This window comes from Epinephelus lanceolatus, chromosome 11 (assembly GCF_041903045.1).
Source record: "Epinephelus lanceolatus isolate andai-2023 chromosome 11, ASM4190304v1, whole genome shotgun sequence".
Taxonomy (NCBI): domain Eukaryota; kingdom Metazoa; phylum Chordata; class Actinopteri; order Perciformes; family Serranidae; genus Epinephelus; species Epinephelus lanceolatus.
The window spans coordinates 33955615-33981494 of record NC_135744.1 but is presented as its reverse complement, the minus strand read 5'-3'; the positions used below and the strand labels follow the sequence as shown (position 1 = coordinate 33981494).

Genomic DNA, 25880 nt, shown 5'->3' with positions numbered 1-25880 from the left:
TGTTTCCTGAGGCTTGTCTTTGATTTCACACTGTCTTTTAAAAAAGGCTTTGTTGTATCACAAACTTCAATCTCTATTGCCCTTAGCTGTTGATTCTTTTCCACGGTTACTGATTTTGGTCCATCTTGTTTGCCCCAAATCCCCAAACGCCTCCAAGCTTTACTGATGCCGCATGCTGCCCCCTACGTTCAGCCTCCACTAATACAGTCTGCGCAGCCAGCTGTGGTGTAATTAATTTCTCATTAGTCTAGGCAATAATGACTATCTCGCAATCTTGCTTGCCCTTTCTCTCTCTCTCTTTCTCTCTCTGACTCTGTCTCCCTGCTTGTGTATCTTTTATCGTCCCCCTCCCCAATCTCACCGCTGCCGCCAATGCCCTGCTGGAGGGAAGTATTCACATCCTCTCGAGAAAAAAAAAAAAGAAAGCAAACAAACAACAATTAGCTTCCTGTTGACATGGAGAATGGTAGACTCATCTCCTGCAAATTACCCCTCACTGAAGAATGGGCAACTGAGATTTTCACTTTAGGTGTTCTTTAATGAACCGTCTACGTCAAAGCTAATCATTTACTGGCATGTAGCAGCCTAGCCCCCACTGAAAGCACACACCAAACACACAGGACAAAGCAGCTATTCAGACAGCCACTTGTAACTATGCAATTACCATAACTGCATGTTTTAAACTAAAAGCCAATTCAACCTGTCTTTCTCCTTTCTGGATCAAAAAGTGTCTCACTAAGTCTTTCTTTCTTTCTCTACACCTTTAAATTCAGATGGTTTGGTGATACAGGTATGAGATGTTGCTAAATCTTTACTTTTCCTCCTTTTATCTGTGTGTATTTACCTAAAAACAGAGGATTAAAACTATATATAAAGATATAATAATAACAATAACATTCATCATATCTGACTAAATATAATAAAAAATGTTACCTCTGGGTATCATTCTCTCACAACCAATCCCCTCCCTCGCTTGAGTTACTGCTTCAAGCAAAGGAGTTCAAGTGTCTCAGGGTCTTGTTGAGTGTAACTGGAGCGTGAGATGGATCAGCAGTTTGGTGTGGCTTCTGCAGTGATGGGGGCGCTACGCCTGACCATCATGGTGAAGAGGAAGCTGAGCAGGAAGGCGAAGCTTTCGATTTACTGGTCCATCTACTTCTGAACCCTCACCTATGGTCATGAGCTCTGGGTAGTGACCAAAAAAATGAGATCATGGATACAAGCTGAAATCAGTTTCCCCCGTGGAGTGGCTGGGCTCAGCTTTAGAGATAGGGTAAGGAGCTCAGACATCTGGAAGGAGCTCAGTGTAGAGCCGCTGCTCCTTCGCGCCAAAAGGGATCAGTTGAGGTGGTTCGGGCATCTGATCAGGATGCCTCCTGGGCGCCTCCCGTTAGAGGTGTTTCGGGCACGTCCCACTGGTAGGAGGCCCCGGGGCAGACCCAGAACACGCTGGAGGGATTACATATCTCAACTGGCCGTGGGGTCCCCCAGGAGGAGCTGGAAAGCATTGCTGGAGAGAGGGATGTCTGGAGTGCTTTGCTTGGCCTGCTTCCCCCACAACCCGGACTCAGATAAGCGGATGAAAATGGAGGGATGGATGGACAAGAAAGTTAAAGCTGACAAATCACAAACAGGATTTGGCATGAAGGGAACACTGGCTTCCTATCTGGGGCAAAATGTGCATTTAAACGTTCTGATTATGACCTTTTCTCACAAAAGAATAAGGACTTTTGAACTTAGTCAGAGAAAATTATCTTTTTTTCTGGCCATCTTGACATTTTTTCAAGACATTTAGGGAAATACACAGCCCTAACACCATGACATTTGGAGCACAAGAGCATGAAATTCTGTTCATCCTGTCTTTCATGAGCTAATGTGCCTCTCGCTCACTCTGCACCATATCCATTTTTCTGCATATTTGATCATTTTTTCCTCTTCCCTCACTTTCCTTCGCTCCTTCCCCTCATCCATACTGGTATGAGCCCCACTGCCCATCGCTCAAACTGCATTACCGTGCCAGATAAAAGTTTGACTTTGATCGCTGTCTGCCAGCTCTGCTCCTCACTTCTTATCAAATATACCACTGTCTAATTTTAGTTCTGCTCAGAGCATCTGTTCCACTTGTTCATTATGCTTCACTGAAAGTTGACAAAACCTTTGTAGGCTTCTTCTTGGATACCAAGTGGCATCATAATGAAGCAACTCATCTTATGCAAAGTTTGACCCTGGATAGTCAACGTTTGAGTGGTGACAGCTTGTTTTTAATTCTGCTTGTGAATTAGTATTTTAGTTGTCACCTGGATTAGATTCTTTTTTTCTGTTGCAAGTTTCTTGCAATAGAGATGTAAATCCTGAATCTTGAATCATGACACCTTTGATCTGGCTGTATAGTCCCCCGTTTGTTTTTCACTTTACAACTGCAGCATAAATATTTCATTTTGTTTCCAAAGAAGTAGGTGCAGTCTAAAGTTTTCCATCCAAGCCAAGTCTGAATGATATATAATACAATTAAAAGTAGTTCTAACATGCAATCCTCCCTCACTAAGTCAAGGAAGCTAAATAATTTAACACTGCTTATTATTAATCATTTATCAATTAAATGCAGGCCCATCCCCTCTTATACAATGGAACTTCGATATTACAGGGAGACACTTTCAATCACTGAGTGTTCTTCCTAATTGGGTAAACAATGCTGGGGCTTATTACAAGAGAGATCAAGCTATTAGGGGGTCAAAGAGATGAGCTGAGACCTGTGCTGTCTTTTTTTTTTCCTCACTGTGCTTCCAAAGCCTGAACACACACGTTAATGTCAAATAATAAAATCCTGAATGGAATTAAGGTAGTGTTTATTTTGGAAAAGCACAAGAATACAGGGACGTAATGCCAAAGTTCACACAAACACAGACAAACAACTGCAGCGTAAAGGTCTTAGGTTTGTTATTGTACATTGTGTCCACGTTTCAGGGGTGAGAAGCTGAATTAATTTGTTTGAACACAGTAAATGAGTGTTATCTGCAATGTCAGAATGCTTGCACACACACACTCCAGTCTCCCTGCCGATCTGCTGGACGTGTGCATCTGCAAAATCTTTGGGTGCATTTTAAGATGATACAGCTTTGTGTGGCTAAATGCATTTGCATGTGTGCATGTTTGTGTTCCCATGTACGTTGACACTAGGGTTGAGTACAGAACTCGGTACTTTAAAGGGTACCAACTGAATCATGCTGGTACTACCAAGTACCGATTCACGTTAAATCCATCTCTGCCAAATTTCAGTACCTGAGAGTGCACCTGGGTGAGAATGTCGTGTTTAGGCAAGAGGCAGAAGACCTGCAAAGCACCCAAAAGCCTGGAAGCCACCCCCAAAGTCTCTTTAATGCATGCAGCATGGAGAGGAGACCCAAGTGTTCTCTGACAACCTTCAGAATGTACAGACTTTTATACCAAACTGAAGCTCTGACCCCAGGTTGCACCCACCAGCTGCACCTGCTCCCCATAAAACAGGTTTATCAATACAGGAAACCTCCCCCTACCAAATGTAAGGTCATGACCTCAAGATGTAGAGAACTGCTCCCCAATAAAGATTCCTGGCTAATCCCCACAACGGAGCTTCACAGAGTCGCTGAGTTCACTTCAGACAGGAGGTGGGAGCGCTCCACAGCCAGGAAGCTGGCCACAGAGCTCCATTACTGCTCCACTGGCTTCCCAGCAAGCCAAAACTATCGCTGCAGCGCCGATCTGCCCCAACAGTTTCAGGGTCTGGTATATTTTCTTCTCTATATTATTTTACTTATAGCCTAGTTTCATGTTTCACTGCTAGACTAGAAGACATACCAACTTGCAGACAGAGACAGAAGGCCGTATAAGACATCGTCTGGGTCTGGACACGGGGGATGGAGAGGAATGTCATGTGGTGCCCCCCCATTGTTACCCCTCAATCTGCCTACTGTATATGACAGAAAATAGAACAGACTGTGAGGGAGAGTAAAACAGAAACTTTAAATTCCCCATCCCATCCCACCTTTGAGATTGTTTTTGCCGTAAATTATGATTAGTCTTAAATGTTAAGCAGCTTTTTGTACAGAAAAGTGCCTCCAATCATTTCGTGCTATTATGAAAAGCAGCTACACAGAAATCGTCATCTGGAATATCAGCATTGTGCTTTTTCCAGCCTTCCATTATTGTAATTGAAATACTGTGAAACAACTAAAAATTACCAGAGCATTATCATTTTTTTTGTATAGAAATTTGTCAGCTGCAGAGAAGTGCTAAACTGATTAGGGTTCAAGTCTCTGTCACGTCTTAAGACAAAACTAATTATGCACTCTTTCGGCTGGAGTGGTGGAAAATTAGGTATACATGGAGGACCACCATCCGCAGAGAGTTAATCAATTCAGCCCATAACACTCAAACTCAAACATTACAATCCATTTTTCACAGCTTGTAAATCAACAGAAATGCATATAATGCACAAGCTAAACAACCCAAGGGAAAATGGGTGACAGCCACTACAGGAAATTAATTCACAATCAATATCAATACAAATACTGAATATAGGTAGTTTTAACAATTAGCTCACTTTCCCCTTAACCAGCTGTCTAGAGGCCGCAGCAATAATGACTCATGTTGGTCTGGAGCAAAGGAGGAAGTTAGGTGACCTCATTATCAGTATTGAGCAAGTTACTGAAAATTAGTAATCAATTTAAATCACACCTTCTCTCAAAAGTTATTGTATTACTTTATCAATTACTGCATAAAATAATAAGTTACCAGGGAAAGTAACTTTTCCGGTATTTTTCAAATATCTGCTTCAGTTCTCACCTTAAGGCAGTCAGCCATATTATTTTTGTGTTGCTGTGGAACAGTGTGGGACAAGACAAGTGCCATATGTCATCTATGATTGTACCCATTATCACCATGGTAAAAAATTAGTAGTGGAGCAATAAAACACAATAGATATATTTTAATAGGCCTATTTATTGTAGTCTCGACAGCCCTTCAAATCAAAACACAAGTCAGTTTTTACTCTTTTACTATTGGCTGATCATTTGACAGTAATTTCTTCTGAAAAGTGATAAAGGTTATTTACAGAAAGAAACGCATCGAGTTTTATCCTTTAACTTTAACAGTAATTTAAATCCTGCAACTCACCATTCCAGGACTAATTTGTCCTTGATGTTGAGGAGGGAAAAATAATGTCTATTTTCTAGGTAAGCAAACTCAATTGCCTGAACTGTTGGCCATTGTGTGCAGTGACAGTTAATGCTTCACAGCAGTTATTGCACCGCTGTAAGGTTGGGTGACTAGTGATTAGGGTTGCAGTGATATAGTGGTTTGAAGGTATACTGTGGTATGTAAAATTGACAGTTATTATTCCGTGTACATCATAATCTAACCTGCACACTGCAGTGCAGTAAAAAGCCAAAAAAAAAAGTATTTTTTCATTCACTGACTAAAATGATGTATAATAATATTAATAATAGCAACTGTGTAATATCATATACTGTGATACCATGGAACTGCCATACTTTGTGATACAGTTACCGTATCATGAAAATCTCAAACCGTTGCAACCCTACTATAGCCTGGAAATCCAGACTCAAATCTAGAAGATTCTGAGTCTGGCCCTCATCGATACACCCTTCCTACCCAAGGGGTGGCACTAACTGAGGCATATTAAATGCTGCTGCACGCAACTGGATAGCACGATAGCCAATCAGAGCAAAAAACAAGGTGATGTAATCATTGCAAGTCCCATTTGTTTGACCAGTGGGGCTAACTGATATATTATGCTTTTTGCTGTATCCCATCGGCAAAACAACAAAAACATCCTTCCTGGAAACGAAGGCTTCTAGGGCAGTCTTCTGTTCCTCTCTCAAGGAAAAAGATAAGTGTCGTTGGCTTAGCATTTCTTCCAAAGCTAAACTGAATGGACACGGTCCTTCAGCAGCTGCCATCTTGGCTGTTTACTTTTAGACTCCTACAGCACAGCGCTATTGTCATCATGTTACGCCCGCCCAGAGCCCACCTCTGTCAGATAGACTGATCTGATTGGTCCGATAGGCGATTCAGCGGGCTCTGCTCGTTGGGGCCAGATCCCTGTGCAGAGCAAATTCAAATTTGCTGGGGGTTGGGCATCTGGATTTCCAAGTTAACCCTACTAGTGATATCCTAGTCGACCAGTGGGTCCTGCGGTGTTCGGAGTAACATTAAGTTATCAATAACTTGCACAAACATTGCGTGCAATAGTCCACCTTCCACCTTCTCTTCCACTACCTCTGTGTCTCTCTCTGTCTCTCTCAAACACACACACACACACTCACAAGAGGGAGGGCCTGAGTGCCACTCACCTGAGCTGTGCATCACTAAGAATGTTATCATATCCAGGAAGAATTCTGAGGACTAGCCAGCATTTGTCTACTATGATCAAGAAAGAAGTAACAAGTCCATTTGAATTTCAGTAATTATCATTGTGTTATTTTGATAAATAAATTAAAAAAAATTGTCAACTGGCTAAATATGTTAATGAGACAAAGGTTTTTTATACTATACTATATTTTAAGCATTATCTGCTAACCCTATGAATTATTTTTTAGAGCGCTCTATTAATAATTATCCAGTAGTTTAACTTTAAAAAATTAAAGTACCAATTAGCATGCATCTTTTTAAGTAGTTCCAACTCTGGCATTACTTAGTCAATCCTATGAATCTTTTATAACTTAATTAGGCTAAAAGTTAATATTTATCAAAAAAAGTTGTTGGTGGTATTGTTAGTCAAATTAATTGTATTGATGCCACAAACAATTTTTTATGCTGAAAAACTTTTTTTTTTTGAGTGCAAGTCAATTTCGTGCCCAAACCTACTAAAATGACTGTAGCCTTGTCAGATCATGAAACAATGTTTTCGTAGGCACAGACAAATTGTTTCATCCTAGCAATTGAGTCTTTGGATCAGAAAATGCTTTGTGTTCTAACACAATGAAATATGATCAGAAATACAGAATACTGTGGATAGTTTTGTTTTGTTGTGTGAAGCTGTATATAATTAGTTGCTTGCACTGAGATAAAAAAAAGAAAATGGCAGAAATAACTCTGTTTCATCATCATGAGAAAAATGCTTTCTCCTCAGATTGTGCTGAATTGGGTTTCTTTTTGTACTCACACTAGACACCCAGAATTACACTGTATTGACCAGAGACCCACCATCAGAAAAAAAATGCAGCCAGATGTACTACCTACTTGAATTTATTTAATGTTCTGAAGAGTGCCTATAGTGTTGGCAAGGACTCATCTTTAGTTTCCTGTTGTTTCCCCCCTCAGTCTTAGAGCCCAGTCTAATAAGTGGACTCAGCCTTGTACACTCCCACATAAACAACAAGACATGCTTAGAATGTAGATGTGTACATTTACATACATCCATGTTTATAGGAACACGTCAATGCAAAGTCCAAGATGAATGTGAGCTCAGCTGTCAAGCATCAGGCAGTCAGGATGGGTCGTACAAGCAACAATCATTCACAGCATGTGAGGACGTCAATTTATGTGACACTGCTTTGCATTCCCTTCAGCTCACAGCACGACTTCAGCAGGTAAAGTTATTCATCCAGCAACTTCTGCAATCAGAACATTCCCCGTTATTGAGTAAATCTTACAGCTAATCGTGTAATCTGCTGTGCTTGATGTGAATTTGCAAGCATTAGAGAACATGGCGCTCTGCTCTGAGCTGATCTCTGGAGCCTGGTCTTACAATAACCAGCAGCTCTGCTTTGCTGTCTGGTGAGTAATGGAACAAATAAATGATGCATTAAAGAGTTGGTGGGGAGAAAGGCGAGAGAGGTGGAGGGAAGCTGGGAGTGAGGGAGAGGCAAAGACAGACAGCAGTTAAGAGTAGTCTCCGGCGTACTTGAGTATAGGTCAAGAGATGGGGAGGGATGGGGGAGAGTGGCAGGATGTGTAGTTGATCGATTGTGGCTTTATCTCAGGGAAACTTAACAGAATAAGAGAGAGGAGTCCGCTGACCACAGATCCAGCTATGAGACTCCGGAGTGCAGAGCTGCCTTATACTGTAACACACATTCTTTTATATAAAAAGTCAAGGAATTGATTTGAAAAACCAAGGTGCCCTGAACTTTCTACCCAAACTTATAAGAGTACTTCTTTTTACCGACGTAAGCAGCACGCAGTGGACTATATACAGTGTTGAAGCAATATTTTATTTTTATTTGACATTTTCCTTTTCTAGCAGTTTCACCATGGCAAGACTCCATAAGCAGTCAGTGTGTAACTGCAAATGTTCTCAGAGGAAGTACAGAGTATACACCCAGCAGATTGGGCGAGGGGGTCTTTCTTTACAGGGACACTCGATATTAAAAAAATATCATTAAAAAAAACGTGCACATTCAAGTTTAACCAACTTTTTGGGGAGACAGTTTAAACTTTGTAACATAACAGTAAATTATTCAGGCACACTTGTCTCTTGGTTTCCACTTCTTTTTCCATTCAAGTGAAGAAGTAAGTGTACACAAATAAAAAGGTAAAGATGACATTAGTCTTGCTCACCAAACCTTTCTCAAGAAAAGAAAGGTCTGACTGGGCCGACTCTCACTTTAAGATTGGAGGAAAAAAACATCCCGGCTGCTTGTATTTCTTTCAACCAATCACAATCGTTCTGGGCGGTGCCACAGCAACAGTGCACTTGCAAAAATATTGCCGGGGGAAACAGGTTTTGGTCTATCACCTACAGGACGCGAACCATGGCAGAAAAATGGCTACATCCCCGCAAGATCAAACACCGCAAAAGTTAGTAAAGGACGTGTTGAAAACGGTTGAAAACTGCTACACAACCGGAGGTGGTAGGGCGGGACTTCAGCGGGTGGCTTGTTCCGCCCAATGAGAGGCTGATCTCTGCAGCAAACTTCCGCCCACTCAGACTAAGTTGACATAACTGCTGATGCATGAAGTATCAAGTATTTCATACGGTACTTTTAAAAAAAGGTGGACCTTCAGGAGATTTTGAAGACAGACGGATTCAGCTCACCAAACTGAGTTCGGTAACTAAAGGACCTCACAGAAAAAGACATATCCACATTGTGTATTGTTTATTGCGCAAACAATAACGCTCATAAGAATAAATAAGGAAGATCTGATCGGTGGGTGGCATGCTTGTGGCCACTCCATAAGAGGCCCATACCCTAAAGACTGGAAGTCTGTGAAGTCACCAAAGTTCATGAACTAATAAAAATAAACCCTCCCCTACATTAACAGGTAGGGTAATAAATCTCAAGTTGCATTACAGTACAATATTACATTGATTCTCTGTACAACAATACACTATCACAAGAGTTTTCTAAGATACGATTTTGATTAGATTCAATTCGGAGGCCTGCAATTACTATGAGACGATATCAGTAAATATCCTCATTGTCTTTTTCTTGGCTTCCCGCCATTGTCTGCCCGGCACTAGGCCACCAGCACTGACTGAATGTTTAGGAGGGTGGTGTGCTTGGATCGAAATGGTGACACAGATGTGCTACACGAATTTCAAAATAAAGGAGTATCTTAAAGATTATATACTGATCAGCCACAACATTAAAACCACTGACATATAAAGTAAATAACTTCATCAACTTGTTACAAAGCAGTGCTCTGCTGGGAAACCTTGGGTCCTGCCGTTCATGCGGATGGGACGTGCTGGCACTGTACCACGCCTCGCAACCAACAGGACTCAAAGGATCCATGCACAATGCCCTGGTGCCAGGCATCACAGTACACCCTCAAAGATCCTGTGTCCTGTGCCTCAACAGGTCAAAGGTCATAGAACTTGGCACAGGACCTCTAGGGTATCAGCATGTCCCACGGATGCTTGACCGGATTGAGATCTGGGAAATTTGGAGGCCAGGCTGACACCTTGAGCTCCTTGGACCATTCCTTGGCAGTTTTTGCAGTGTGGCAGGGCTTGACGCTAACTTTTTTCCCAAGGAGCACATGTGCTCCTAAGTTGAAAAAGTAGGGAGCGCACAAAGAACTTTAGGGGCACAATGTAAATTGATCAAATAATGTGTTTTCCGTAATAAACGTGATGCAAATAGACATTTACAAGCAAAATTATTTAATGAATTTATATACAAAATGTACAGAAAAGTAAAATCATCAAGTTTTGAAAAAGTATTGCAATTTAATTTTGTCTTTAATGTTATTATCTTATATATATTATCTTTGTAATATGATTATCTTATATAATGTTATTACTATCCTAAACCATTCTCCAGGTCCTCTGAAACTCTGCAGGACTTATTTCCACCCTGCCCAGCAGTGGTACCGTCAACGGTCCCTAACTGCGGGGAGAATGGAGCAGGCTTCCCCGGAGGTCCACCGCTTTTCCCGGTCCCTCGTCTCCACCACTCTTTGACTTATTTCCACCCTGCCGACAGTGGGAGTTATATTCATTGTGCCGACAGTGGCTTGGAAAACCGCCCATAACCTTGTCACACGGGGAAGAGGGAAGAGGGAAGGTGGCTGGAGTTCCTCCAACATTTGCGGTTAGATTATCATATTTTTTTATTGACAAAAATATAGGCTGCTTCGGCTGTTTTTTTTATGCGCACATGTGCCCCTAAATATTTTTTACAGTTCGCACTCACTTATTTTTAGTCGCAAATGCGGGTGAAACGCTCGCACTGTCAAGCTCTGTGTGGTATGCTGTATTGTCCTGTTGGGCGGGGGGGCACTGCAATCTGGGATTGCACTTGGCCTGTAATGGCGTTAAGATGGGTGGTGCCTGTAAAGTGCCATCCACATAATTGCCAGGACCCAAGTTTCCCAGCAGATGATTGCACTGATATGAAGTAATTATTATTCACCTTGTCCATCAGTGGTTTTAATGTTGTTACTAATTGGTGTGTGTATCAATGTTTTTACCGTACATCAATTATATTGGCCAGGCATTGTAACCATCACAACTCTGACTAATTGCGAGAAGATGTCTGGGTGAGTTATTGTAAACTTCAATGTGGGAGAAGTGCAAAACATATATCACAATATACATCATGAATATTTATAATGACAATAATCCCTGCAAGTGGACTGGTATATCTCAGGGATCGCCACTAAATTTTGCTTCTCAGTTTTTGTCTATAAATGTGTAAATAACCAGTTCTGCCCCAATAAAAACACATTTCGCTTTGATCAGCTTTTCCTTTTTCATAAAGTACAATTCTTCATTATCTAATGAAAATATGCCCATAATTAATACACTCAATGATTAGATTCAGGATTTAATTAAGATACAGCACACTGATTGAGTACCTTTCAAGAGCAAGTAGTTACCACTGCCTTAATCTCCTCCGCCATCTAAGTACTATACCATCTTTTCCCACTACAATCAGCTGTCATTTATGCAGACTTATGGATGTGTTGAAAACACGGCTGTTGACTCTAATAGAAATGTATAAGCACTTAAGCATGTGCACACATCCCAAGTGTAGACACCTTCACAGCAAACAGTCAGACACATGAACACATCCTAACTATATTCTCAGCACGATTCCACAAACACTCGTTAATCACCTGTGTTCCTGGTTGCAGTGATGTCCCGATCCTCTGCACTGTCACTCGCTTCATGGGGAGGCCTGCATTAAAGAGAAGAGACAGGAAATAGGAATCTGTTCAACCAAGGCGTATTCGCAAATTAGAGTCTCTTGCATCTATGCAGAAACTGGCTAAGACATTCATTGCCGAAAATAAGGTTGTAAATGAAGGAAGGATATGGAGCGGAAGATGCAGAGAAATGGGTAAATACATTGAAATCAAAAGGACCGTTTTATTTATTAAGCTACATTTACAATTTGATTTGGTCCCAAATACAAAAAGGCTTTAAGAATGGGGTGGATTGAACATGCGAGTATCATAGCTCTGACAACTGTCCTTGTTGTGGTATCTGGTGGTATCTAATAGCGTCTGTTAGTCAAGCATCGAGCAATTTCTAACTTCCTCTCACTGTCCAGACCTGCAAGTCATTTGTCTCGTAGCGTTTGTAACACACAGCTATTCAGCTTCACCTCAGAAAAGATCTGTGGCACAATTGATGGATTCTGTCGAAGAGGACAGTACCAATCTTTATTCATCATATGCAGGTTAAAAGGCAAATCAATCTGTGTCTGTCCTGTTTAAATGAGAAGAAATACTCAATTAAACAAAGACAAACATGCTCCATGCTTGACAAAAGCTTACGACAGGAATCCTCTGTTCTTATGAGGTCATTAAACTGGAAAAAGATACAACCTGCCGAGACATATAAATTTCACATCCAGCCATAAAGTAAAGACAGACATTTCTTCTGAGATCTCTGTCTCTCCCTCTGAGAAATAGGGCACAGGGGTGATATTATACATTGGTGTCATTCTGTTGCTCAGGGCCCATAACAGTGTGATAACCAGGGACCTAAGGGCCCTCACCGCTGATGGAAAATAGATTATATCACTTGAAATGGGGAAATTTTCCCAATATGCACACGTACCTATATACACATCCAACAAACATGAACACCCACACTCACACAAAAAAGAAATCCCTCCACATCCTCAGTAATTCATCTTCTTCTGACTGTTGTCGGATACTGCACTCTGATGACCTTCCAGTCAGCCCTTTAAAATACAGCGCACATAATTTAAGCCTGTCACATGTAAAACATATTCTCCCATCTATTCTTGCACTTGTGGGTATCTCAGGAACAGAGATTGGCTGTAAAATGCCAATCATATTGTAGGAGCGCAGTGTTCCAGCCCCCTAATGGACGACGCTCTTTTTATCACCACTGACAAAAAGTTCTATTTTTAGGACGACCTCCTGCTTCAATCTCAAAGGGACACAAAAGGCACATTTCAGAGAAAGAGTCACAGAACCACAGCTTGATTTTGCTGTTGACTGCAGAGATTCATGTGCACACCAAAGCACAGCCTGTTCATCTAATACAGAACTTAAACCACACCGGTTTGCCCTACAGTATTAAATGGTAATACGTGCCCCAAAGGGAACGTCATCAGTCTGAACTACGGAAATCGGCCCAAGCAGGCCCAGATAGAGTTGCACTAAGACCAGCGCCGCAAGCTGCTCCTAGGCCAATTGGTGTGATTGAAGTGAGGGTACTATCCAATCGGCACATGGAATGAGACACACCTGAGCCCAATCCCCTGATGACAAGCCTTACAACAAATGAATTCATACAGTGATCCAGGTCTATTAGCAAGCTCGTGATCTCGATCATTTGGTGGAAGGTGGTCATAAAAAGCCTTCCTAACTGTCTTAGGTCAGTCTTTTCCTCATTTTGACATTCTGACATAATCAAACATATTTAATAATATAATAAGTGTTTAGTCTTGGCTTGTGCAAATACTGAAATTCAATGACATGAACACTGTCAACAACAAATAGCTGCACTCTCTCCATCATTTAACAAGAAGCAGCAGACCGGGTAGACATGAGGGGACCCCGGGGAGGCACAAGAACTTTAACAAGTCTTGGTTCTCTTGGACTGTGGAAAACAAAGAGAGACTTGTGGAGTTGTGGAGAGAACAAGTCTGTGTTTAATTCAGCACGTATCTGATCCACCAACTGGCACTTATTGTAGTGAGAAATCTTAAATTTTGAAATGGTCCTCTCATAACCATGGTCTTCTCCCACTCAGCTAACCAACAGAGTCTGGCAGCAAATTGAGGCCAAAACATAAAGTTTGTATGCAAATACAGTTTGATTGTCGACATATGACACCTTTGATCTTGTGTTTCGAGAGTTATGAGCTTTTGTGGATATGTAAGGGATAATTCTTAATATGTGATATTTCTCAAAGTGAATTTGGTGTAACATTTTCTAACAAGAGCAGGATGGGAAATAACGTCTCAAGGAATCTGGTTGTAGTCTTGAAAATAAAGACCCTGCAAGACCCCAAACCTAGGTTGTCTTTAGATATGAGATAGTGTCAAGTTTTAGTCTTTTAAAAGAAGCCTATTTTCAAAGTCTTTTCAAAGTCCTCTAGTGTTACTTTGAGAAACACCCAGCCAGCAAGTTGGACCAGACTCTCCAACTCTCTTCCCCTGGCATATGATTTGCTTTCCTGCCTTTAAGGTGGTTAAAGGGACCACCCAGCTCAGAACACAAAGAATTACAATTAGTTTTCTTTGCAGACTTTTTCTCCAGGTACTTTCTATATTGTGAATATGGGCTGTTTCCCCTCTAGTTGTCCTCAAATCTGTCCCTTCACTAAGCAAAAAATAGCCGTAGACATGGTCAATGTAAGGCAATTTTCCAGTGTGCCTCCGTCTAAAATCTTATTTTTGTGGTAAGCTGTGGCCCAAGGGCATCAACATATGCTCTTTATTTCACTTTTTCCCCCTTGACAGAAAATATAAAAATACTGTGGATCTCATGACATGCTGAGGTCTCATGACATCCGCCTGTCAAAAGAACACACTTGCTTACTTGGCACCTTGTAAGCATTATACTAGAGCTAATTTAAGGTGGAAAAAAATCACGTAGTAATGAGAAAAAAGAAAAAAAAAAGTTAAAATATAGTAGTTTCTGTCACCAGCTGGCTCTCTAGTCGAATCTCACACCATTCCTGCTCTCAGCAGCAACTCCTCCACTCTTTCAAGCCTCTCCTCCTGCTGTCACTTCAGCTCACCTTGCAAGTTCTCTGCTAGCTGGAGTTAACTTGCAAAAAGGAGAAATCAGAGTCAGCACAGCGCCCAAAGCGTCTCCACATCTCCTGACGAGAAGTCCATTTCTAACCTCTCAACACGGAAAACACTGCATCCCTGCCAGATCTCTCTCCCTCTCTGTCTGTCTTTCCCCCTCACCATATCCCTTCCTGTCTCTGCTCTTTGAAGTATATAAAACAGATTACTAACTTGGCAACTTAATTTTCCCAATCGTATCATATACTAAGCCTTGAGCTATGCATAATTTTCATAATGCACAATTTCACACTTAAAACTCCAGATGAACCTTAAACCAAAGTTGACCAAAACTGTTTGTAGTTTTAGGATGTGCATACAATTAAGCCCAAAGTGCATCAACTTTATTTCTGATGCAGTTTCCTGTATCAGCCACAAATATTTCCTTACCAAGTTTCAGCTTTGTTCAGGTCACAGCACATAATGTGTACGAGCCTGTTGACACTGCGGTTTGGTGATCTGAATACAATGGACAGCTGAGAAGCTTGCAATTCACCCATGTCAATCATGTCAAGCACTAGTGTCCAGATATGGTTACTGCCTAGGTCACTTAACGTTGAACATCAAAGGGCCCCGTGCACAGCTATTATGTCTAGAAATGCCAGTGGAGGAAAAACAAAATATCAAAAAGAAATCTATAAAGAATGTGGCTTTTGCCTTCCTCTTCCTTAGGTTCTAGCTGAGACGCATCTAGTAGGTGACATACTGTTTAAGGTACGAATACGAAAGCTTTGTAAAAACACAAGACAAACAATTTCATTAGTCCCAAAGCTGTGAAATGATCACATTCTGACTAACACAAACCCACACACTCATTCACACCACACACTTGTGCCCACAGCTCTCAAAAACTATTCTTATAACTGCCATTGTCGTCCAAATTAACCATCCTTCTGTATCAATCAGCCTCTCTCTCATAATGTAATCTACTGCTGCAGCTGCCTTTACCATCACAGCATCTCTCTCTTCCTCTGTTTCCATCAGTCTGCCTCAATCCAAGATAGGTTGGAGAGCGGCCCAACAGGGTGTAAATTGATGCCTCACCCCCCATCTCCTTTGCTGATTGGACTCCAGCTCTTCAAAGATGAGCACCTTCCTAGCAGCTTGGCTGGGGCTGCCATGGCTGGTGTGGTGGGATTATGGTGATTATTCTGTGGCACTGGCAGCCGGTGGCAACTGATAGCCTGGTTGACTCACCGCCTCGCAGTTAGACATGTGGCTAAGATTAGGGAATTGTTTTGCGGGTAAAATTTTTACAAATTTCTCATTGGAGAGGGACGAGAAGTCAAACTGATTTAGAACCTCACATTATTTCTCATAATTCCTCGTTTCACTGTTCTAATTTTAAACATTGTGAGCGAGCAAGCAACATCTGTTCTCACATTGTCTTGGGTTGCATGATTTTAGATGGAAGAAGAAACACTATTTTACAAGGAGAAGGCAATATGGAGAAACTTAAATTTCAAAGTATTTTTGGCCAAATATTTTGATATCAATATTGTGGGGCTGACTGCTGCTGCTTTCACAAAATATTTGCACAGTGAGACTTTTGATACATAATTATCAGTAATGTGAATATAATGACTAACTGGGTAAAAGCAAATGATAAAACAACCAGAGCAGTCTGATAAATTCAGAAAATTGCATAATTTTATTTTAATGCAGCCTTAAAACCAGGAAAAGATTACACTTACAATATTACCACATCCAAAATCTAAGACGATATCTAGTCCCATTGTATGATATCCATATATTACCCAGTCCTATCCACAAGAAAGCTGGACTCGCAATGTATCCTTAGGGCCCAGACACACTGGGGGGCTTTTGCCTTTAATTGACAGTAAAGAGTGAAATGGGGGAGTGAGAGAGAGTGGGGAGATGACATGCAGCAAATGGTTGCGAGCCGGAGTCGAACCCGCGACCACTGCAGCGAGGCACCATCTCCGCACATGGGGCGCCAGCACCACCCACCACGCCACCAATGCCCCAGGAAAAAAGAGATTTTAAAGGCTACAGTAGAATGCTTTTTAAACTCTGTTTCCGTTTCGTTTGCCTGTAGCGTGCGTATGCGTAATGACATGAGGCATTACGTGGTATCAGACTGGTCATAGGCTGTACTTGCCAATACCTCGGAGGCATTTCCGATACTGGGATCGGTATCAGTACAGCTCTATCAATAACACAACCACATGTCAAATGAACAAAGCAAATTTCCTGTTAACCAGTGAAATGACACAAACAATTACGAACTAATTCTGCTAAACAGCACAATAACCAAAAAAAAATCATACCTAAAATAACACGTTACACACGTCAAATCTCATGCCCTCTTAAATTTAGCTATTTGTTTGCTTTCCTTACTTCTGCTTCTCTTATCTTCCACTGAGATGATCTGCCAATCAGAGTGATTTCACTCACACACAGGCTCCGCCATCTCCAAAGGCAATTCAACATACTAAATCACACAGTGCACAGTGCCGGACACACTGCAAATACCAGGGCAACAGACATTCACTGACGGCCCAACATTGACCCATGGCGGACCGTCGGCTTGGTGTGTTAGGGCCTTTAGGTACAAAGTTTCGATGTAGTTTTGGCTTGCCAGTCATATTTGGTTTCAGTTTTGCGGCTTCCAGGTCATTCAGTGTTGTCAGATCGTAGGATGGGGTACATTTGGATAGGATAGATTGGATGAACAGGACAGGAACATACAAAATGACCTAACCATTGTCTTTGTCTGGCCTATCATTATCACCATCTTTATTATAGCACATGCCACATTAAACTGATTGTAAAACTGAGCCCTCATTTCCACTGACCCTCTCGGCCTGCTGTTTCTGTGAAGTGGCTTGATTAACGAAGGAGGGAACAGGTTTTTCACTCTGTTGTGTGTGTTTGTTAGAGGTCAGAGGGTCATACTCTCGCACTGGGGCCCAAAGAGCGATTACCTGCTCGTGTCATCTGCTGAAATCATTTATAATAGCATGAAATGTTATCAAAGTAAGCTGCATGTGCTGTAACTTTTCCTGCAATCCTGAGCTGACCTCAGTTAAAGATGCATGTGTACATCCTTTAAAGCTCTTGCAATTGAGCACATACAGTACATTCTGAATGTATAAATAGATTTAAGTGGACTGTTATTTTGTGTCTGCATCCTTTACTATTTATCTGATTCAAAATAGTTTAAATTCTTAATGTAAAGAGGGCTATTCATGGTTATGATGGACGCATTACCATATCTGCAAGGATGAAATATTCTATTTTGAACTACAGCAACCTCAATGTTATGCATATAGACTTTTTGAGTAGTAGCGTCTCCGCCCAGGAAGGAGCCATGGATTGTATCTTTCTTCACAGTAGTAAGTCAATGGATTCCATTTCTGGTGTGTTAGATATTTCTAACCGTAATAATTGCAAATGCATTATAAGGAGGGCAAAGTGCAGCACATGCAGAGTGAGGACTGCAGGAGACAGCAGTGTGGGTGCTTCAGTCATTCTCACCCTTCAGCAGTGGCATCGAGGTATCACCTTCGGGTTTGGAGGTAAAGAGAAAGCATGGCAGGGTCAGGACTAGGGGAGGAAACAAAAGATACAATCAACAGAACTCTGAACAACCTTTCATATACACCTAAGATGAATCACAAAGATGATTTGTTGTTTTCATCCTGGAAAATGCAATATGTGCCAAATTGTGCATTATAATGCAAATACAGACTCAAATACATGAACAAGCCAGATGCATGTTTGTCCGAAAATGTGCTATAGAGATGGCAAGATAATGTAGTTAACTGCAGTGACAGATTTGTTCGGAGTTGCCAACAGTTTGCATTCTTTTCATGCAGTCATTTTCAAACTCCAAATCACTAACAACTTGTTAATAATTCAATATTATACAATCAATGTTGAGAGCACAAATGTTTGCTGTAAATGAGACAAATTGCTGTCAATGCAGGAAGACATGAAACTGTGTAATAGACCGAAACAAGCAGATAAAAGACAAGTTAACTAAGCAGCAAAAATACTGAAACAGGCAGAAATATAATAGAGGTGAATGACAATGAAGAAGAAAAAAACACTTCATCAGTCATCAGTCAGATCAGCTGAGGAATAACAGCCTTCATATTTACATTGTGTGAGACAGATGGTGGTGGGAGCTCATATAATCAGCCGAGAGTTAATAAAACAAACATAAAATCAGCTCAGTGAGGGAGTTACTGAGATGATTACCAATGAGGCATCGCAGTAACTCCACACTGTAGTCACGCACACCTCCAGCTGATCAGAATCAGCTGACATACAAACACCAATCACAGTCATTACAGACAATGAGTCGTGCTTTATAATCTGACCAGCACTCGGCTCTGCTGGTAATGCTTTGCTGCTACCTGCTGCCCACTGACTGGACTGACTGATATTCTCTCATCTCCTCAAGTCCTTATTACCACACTTTGCGATCATATCTCTCATCTCGCGCGTTCTGTATATCCCATATCTCAGTGTTATGTGTCTGTTGGGTTCTGGGCTGTACAGCGCCGTGTGGGTTTTTGTGCTCCCTGCTGAATCATATACAGCTGCTGCTTGTAACCATTTATGGGATGAATGGTCTCCTTCCTACTCCGATATGATTCTCTGCAAGAATACCAAACATGCAGGAGAAGGCCATCTTTTCTTTCTTTAAGGCAAAAATAACACAGAGGGTTTTACAAGATTTCAATCAGCAAGTCCTTATCAGCACAGGTGTCCAGAGGATTGTATGTATCTGGAGCTTTCTAAATCATAATTGGTAAATTTGACTAGTCTAAAAAACAAAAGGAAATAGAGAGAAACAAGATAAGGCACTGTGCATTTTAATGCAGTTACACTATTTTCACCCATTTACATACTGAGAAATTAAATCCAGTTTTTCCTGGTGGATAAACTTTGGCTCCTAAGTTTCTGAATTCCATCATCCACTTGGGATTTTGTTTGGAGATCGATTTTGCTTAGACGCCCATTTTGACTGATAAATATTCAGTGTGTGAGGAAATTTTTTGTATTTCCTGCAGCATGAAGCAAGTACTGTCTGAGATTGTGATTACACTGGTCTGTGTTTGCTCAGGGGGGAACATTTACCCTCTGTTCTTTTAAGCTTGAACAATTAAACTCGCCCTTTGGCTTCAGGACCAGTGTGCATGTTTTAGCCACTTTAAATAAAATAATGGCTGTGAAATTACTTGGAAACATAAGCAAATGCTAATACAAGAATTAGGGCTGGGCGGTATACCGGTTCGTACCAATAACCGGTATTTATTTTCATTATGATATGAATTTTTCACATACCGCAATACCGGTGAATAGCCCAAACAACGTCCGGAACGTGCGGGGCGGGAAAGTGCTTCAGCGGGGACCCATTTCACCACTGCACACCACAGGCACGCTTGAGCGGGTAAGAGTGAGAGCATATAGAAAAGTTTAAAGGTGAGAATGGCTGCCGGAGAGAGTCCTGAAAGCAAAGCAACTGTACACGATGACCCAGAAGAACTCATACCAAAAAGAGCAGTGTTTCCCTTATATGCAACTAGCAGCGGCGCACCGCCATTTACAATTCTCCTCTGCCCTCTGTATCGCGCACGGCGCAGTTTTGCCCCGACGCACGCACACACACACACACACACACAAAGCGCACACATACAGGTGAGCACACTAGAGCATGGCTCGAGCCGCATTTTCCTGACCGAAGACGACCCGTCCCGAGTCCGAGACAGTTATAACCGAGCACAGTACTAATGGAGCGGCGCGTGTGTTGCGTTCAGGCGTTGTCAGGTAAATAACAAATTCCGGCACTTGAATAGGAGGCCATAGCACAATACAGCAGCATGTCAAGTTGGCCAAACCTGAGCAAAATACCGTGAAATACGGTGAAACCGATATCATTTTTTCTTAAAACCGTGATATGAAAATTTTGTCATACCGCCCAGCCCTAACAAGAATACATTGATGTCCTGAGCAGCAGCCTTGACAATCTGCTTCATGCATCTAGTTGATAGAGTTTTAAGTTCATGGACTTGATTTTTCATTAAGAAAAAAATCCTTTTAGTGGTGAGATGCACAACAACAGCAGCATTATGTACAATGTGGTGATAATGGAAATTCACTGGAGAAAGATTTAGTAGTGAAAATATGATAATTACTGTAAATATCTTCACATGTGTGTTAGGTAGCACTCTTTTTACTATGTTTGTCAAAACAAACATGGCAACTTAAAACCACTATGTATGAGGACTTATGTGATTATTGCATCTCTAAAAATATTGTGATTACATACATTGTTATTTTCAGTAAAAATTAAAGAATCATGATGTGAATTAGTGCAGTCTGTTTTGCTTTAGTCCATTTATCTTGGCATTCCTAGGATCCCAAGTTTCTACCACTGTCTTCGAAGTTCTACAAACAAAAGTACGACCAATATGGTCACAGTTAAAGGCAAAGATCACAGTCATGGTTAAAAAAAACAACAGTTGACTGGTGGTGGGAAACAAGGTGTGAACAGCAGTCTTCCGTGTCAAAATGACATTGCTTTCTAAAGTGGCGTTCATAAGGTTGGAGGTTCCGAGATCCTGACCATTAACTCGGGGGAAAAGTGCTTTGAACACGTGGTCGGTGCGGAATTTTTCGCTCGGAACGTCGTGTGGAAGTGTAGCAACCCGAGGACCCAGAGTTGACGTGGCATGACATTACAGCAATGGCAGCCCCCTTCGCTACCGGTGAGTCAAATAATTTTTCTTGGGTAAAAAAACGCATCTCAAAGAAGTCTTTAAGCAAATTCTCCACTGCTACATGTAATTTGTACATTCCGTGTATAATTATACTTAGAATTAGTAACATTGCCAACACCATACATTAGCAAAATGTCTTTGTCCTCTTCATTTAGCCAAAAAGGCTAACAACATCAGCCAAGCTCCACTGGGCTACAGATTTATGCGTTCTCGTTGAACACAACACAGGAGAGCGAAAATCTTCTTGCGGGCATGCAAGTTTGTTTGTTTATGTCCAAGGTCCGATGTGAGGCGATGAACGCACTTTTTCCAGAAGTAGGGGCTTTTCCGGGCTTTTCACATCAGGTCCTCGGAAACCTCCAAGCCCTCTGAACTTATGCCCAACATCCACCTCAACTTCCTCCCTACAACTACACTACACTACTTCCACCATTGGTCCTGTTTCCTGACAGAAAGAAATGAACACTGTTAAAACTATTATGTGCCTATAAAAGGGGTTAGGTGAATTAACTCCATAATTCACAGATTATCAATCGATTTGAATTAATGACAAGCATTTTCCTTTGAACGAACCTATCATGTCTAAACCATGTCTATAACCTTTTTTTTATAGTTTAACAACACATTCAGTTCCAGCTAATATACAAATCCAATCTTTTACAATTTCTGATATAACTGCAGTGAAACAATATAATATGACTCATCTCCATGAATTTTAAAATTATATTCTCTGTGTCTCATGGTAGTATGCTTTTCTCCTCCCATCATACACATGAACACAGAAGTTGCCAGTCAAGCCTCTAAAATGGGAATTGGGAGGCAGTAAGAGGAGCAATCGTTGAGTGTGCTTGAAAAGCAATGGGGAGACTTTAATTTGTTCTTTAACTCCTTGAATCTCCCTCGCTCCCTTTCTCAGCGTGAGCAGGTGTGCAGACTGGGAAAGGATAGATTCATTAGACGTTTCAGACTTGGGAGGTGGAACCCAGGGATGTAATTTGAAAGATTCGCCACAGTTTTAGTGTGTCTTTGACACCGCAGAGTAAGAATGCTTTTAGTATTCTGGGTGTTTCCATACAGCCTAGCCCCAGCACACTATGATAAGCAGGGCTGGAGAGAGTACGCTACTAGAATATTATACTCAATTACTGTTACTTCAAAGACATTTTACTCAAACACAAGTAAAACTGCTAAAAGCACTTAGATAAAAGTAAAAAGTAGGTCAGTTAAAATGTGCAGTGAAGTTACATTTTTTAAACAAGGAAAGAAGGTGGACGGTGTGTAAATAAAAAAATGTATAATGATAATGTCACATGAAAGACCTACTGAAGTAAAGTATGCATTTTTACCATAACATTAAATTTCATTATTATATCCATTTTATTAGGTACACCCTGCTAGTTCTGGGTCCGACCCTCTTTTGCCTTCAGAGCTGCCTTAATTCATTGTGGCACAGATTCAACAAGGTGCTGGAAACATTCCTCAAAGATTTTGGTCAATATTGACATGATGACATCATGTAGCTGCTGCGGATTTGTCAGCTGCACATCCATGATGAGAATCTCCCGTTCCACCACATCCCAAAGGTGCTCTATTGGATTGAGATCTGGTGACTGTGGAGGCCATTGGAGTACAGTGAACTCATTGTCATGTTCAACAAACCAGTTTGAGATGATTTGAGCTTTGTGGCATGGTGCGTTATCCTGCTGGAAGTAGCCATCAGAAGATGGGTACACTGTGGTCATAAAGGGATGGACACGGTCAGCAACAATACTCAGGTAGGCTGTGGTGTTTAAACCATGCTCAGTTGGTATTAAGGGGCCCAAAGTGTGCCAAGAAAATCTCCCCCACACCATTACACCACCACTACCAGCCTGAACCGTTGATACAAGGCAGGATGGATCCATGCTTTCATGTTGTTTACGCCAAATTATGACCCTAGCATCTGAATGTTGCAGCAGAAATCGAGACTCATCAGACCAGGCAACATTTTTGGTGAGCCCATGCGAATTGTAGCTTCAGTTTCCTGTTCTTAACCGACAGGAGTGGCACCTGGTGTCGTCTTCTGCTGCTGTAGCCCATCTGCTTCAAGGTTGGATGCGTTGTTCCTTCAGAGATGGTCTTCTGCAGACCAAACCAGTGGTTATTTGACTTCCTGTTGCCTTTCTATCATCTTGAACCAGTCTGGCCATTCTCCCCTGACATCTGGCATCAACAAGGCATTTTCGGACCATCCTCTGTAAACGCTAGAGATGGCTGTATGTGAAAATCCCAGTAGAGCAGCAGTTTCTGAAATACTCAGACCAGCCCATCTGGCACCAACAACCACACCACATTCAAACTCACTTAAATCACCTTTGTTCCCCATTTTGATGCGCGGCTTCAACTTCAGCAGGCCGTCATGACCATGTCTAGACGCCTAAATGCATTAAGTTGCTGCCACGTGATTGGCTGATTAGCTATTTGCATTAATGAGCAGTTGTAGGTGTACCTAATAAAGTGGCCAATACATATATTACTTTACATACTGCTGCACAGCTTGTGCATTTTCCCCTAGGGACCAATAAAGCCTTAGTGATTTCAGTCAATTTACTTATTGAATTTTGTATTGTATTCTGTTGTCACAAAGTACTTTAAGTACTATACATTTGTTCTAAAGTAGGCTACAGAACTTGAGTAAATGTAGGCTAACGTTACCTGTTTTCACCACTGCATATCCATATCATACAACAGAGCCCTTTGCGTCCAAACAAACAATTAATTTTCTTTCTGAGGCACTTTGCAGCTTGTGAATAAGCTAGTTAACTTACCAATTACACAGCCGTCTTGTTCAGTTTCGTCTGACCACAATGATGCAGCCACAAACATACGTTACACAACGGCGCAAAAAGACAACTGCGCACTTTTAAAATAGCACACGCGCACCCAACGCTACCTTAAAAGGCAGCGTTGACGTAATAAACAACCGTCACAGTTAGCTTGTTGTCGCACTCAACTGTGTGAACGTCACTCTCCTCCTCAGTCTGCTTCAGGTTCGTCCACTCTGCTTTTCTGTCCCAGTATTACCAGTCCACTGAGTGCCCCTCCCAGTATTACCAGTCCACTCTGTCCCTCACAAAGGCCTCACGCGCCTCATTAAAATTCCCTCAGTGAAAGCTGGTATCACAGCTATATGATTGCAGCTATACCCAGCATGCACCTGTCAGGTGTGTTTGATTTGGGTCACTCAGCATGCTGGCAGGGTGCTGAATTATATCACTGATTACTGTAATTATGGTAGATGCAACCTTTTGCTCTTTTTAAACTATGCTGAGGTGCAATAATGTGAATCTTAACTCATGATAATTCTGCTTTACATTGCATTGTTTTACTTATACAGAGTAAAACAATGCAAAACAATGTAAAACAGCTGGACCCTAACTTTATCAGGACTTGTTTTACTTTTCATTTTACTCAGTAAGATAAAGAAAGTAGCAAATCTTACAGGGCAGTAATGATAATATTTACCTAATATTCAAACTTATTGCTAAGAAAAATAAAAATATTTTAATTGCTGTGGGTACAATCAATGACGAACACTGTACTGTGTCTTTATTTCATCACTTTCCAATCTATTTTAAGACTGTACCAATAATTACACCTCACCTCCGTCAGGACATGCATCAAAGGTAACATTAATGTCAATACATTATTTTGGGCTGGAAATGTAATTGTGAAAATAAATGATATTTTGCCAAGGTGTCAGACCCGCTGGCACATTTGGCTACGGCCTTGAATAATGGAGGTTAAGCATATTTGAGGACAGTAAAATTATTCCAAAAAAAAGTACAAGTACAGTAAATGTCATTTGTTACTTCCACCCCTGGTGTTTTGGGGTGAATTTGAGGAATTGCTTTATAAATTCACTTCATGTAGTTTTAGGTTCTGGAACAAAGACCACGCCTCAAATGCATCCCATTTATCGCCCAAAAGTATTTAAGCACACCTGATGCATTCTCTTTCTCTTCGACACATTTCTCACATCCCACCCACCCAATACCTTCTCGCTTCTTACATCTTTTTCTCTGCTCCTTTCTGCATCCAGGAACCAGTGGGGGCTCTATCCCAAGCTGAATCCGAGCTCACGAAGAGACAACTCCCCCACTCAGTATCACTCCCGGGATCCCTCCTGGTTTCTCGCCTTCGACCCAACACATCCATCATCGTGCTCGCTTGCTACTCAGAAACCCAGCCTTCATCCCTCAACCCTCAGTCTTCCCTCTCTTCATCCATCATCCCTTCATTCCTCACTCTTCATCCCTTAATCCTTACCCTGTCATCCCTAACCTTTCATCCATCAGGCCCTTGACCCTCATCCCCTCATCCCTTCATTCCTCACTCTTCATCCCTTGATCCTTACCCT

At 41.4% G+C, this 25880-nt stretch overlaps 1 long non-coding RNA gene across 1 annotated transcript; it reads right to left on the bottom strand.

Moving 5' to 3' along the window:
* Positions 1-7292: 7292 nt before the first annotated feature.
* LOC117261948 (uncharacterized) lies at positions 7293-24595 on the bottom strand. Its single transcript, XR_004502085.2, has 4 exons — positions 24289-24595; positions 18228-18296; positions 11566-11627; positions 7293-7613 (listed from the first exon to the last, which is right to left on the bottom strand). It is a non-coding gene; the product is annotated as an uncharacterized LOC117261948 (long non-coding RNA).
* Between the last annotated feature and the right edge of the window lie 1285 nt (positions 24596-25880).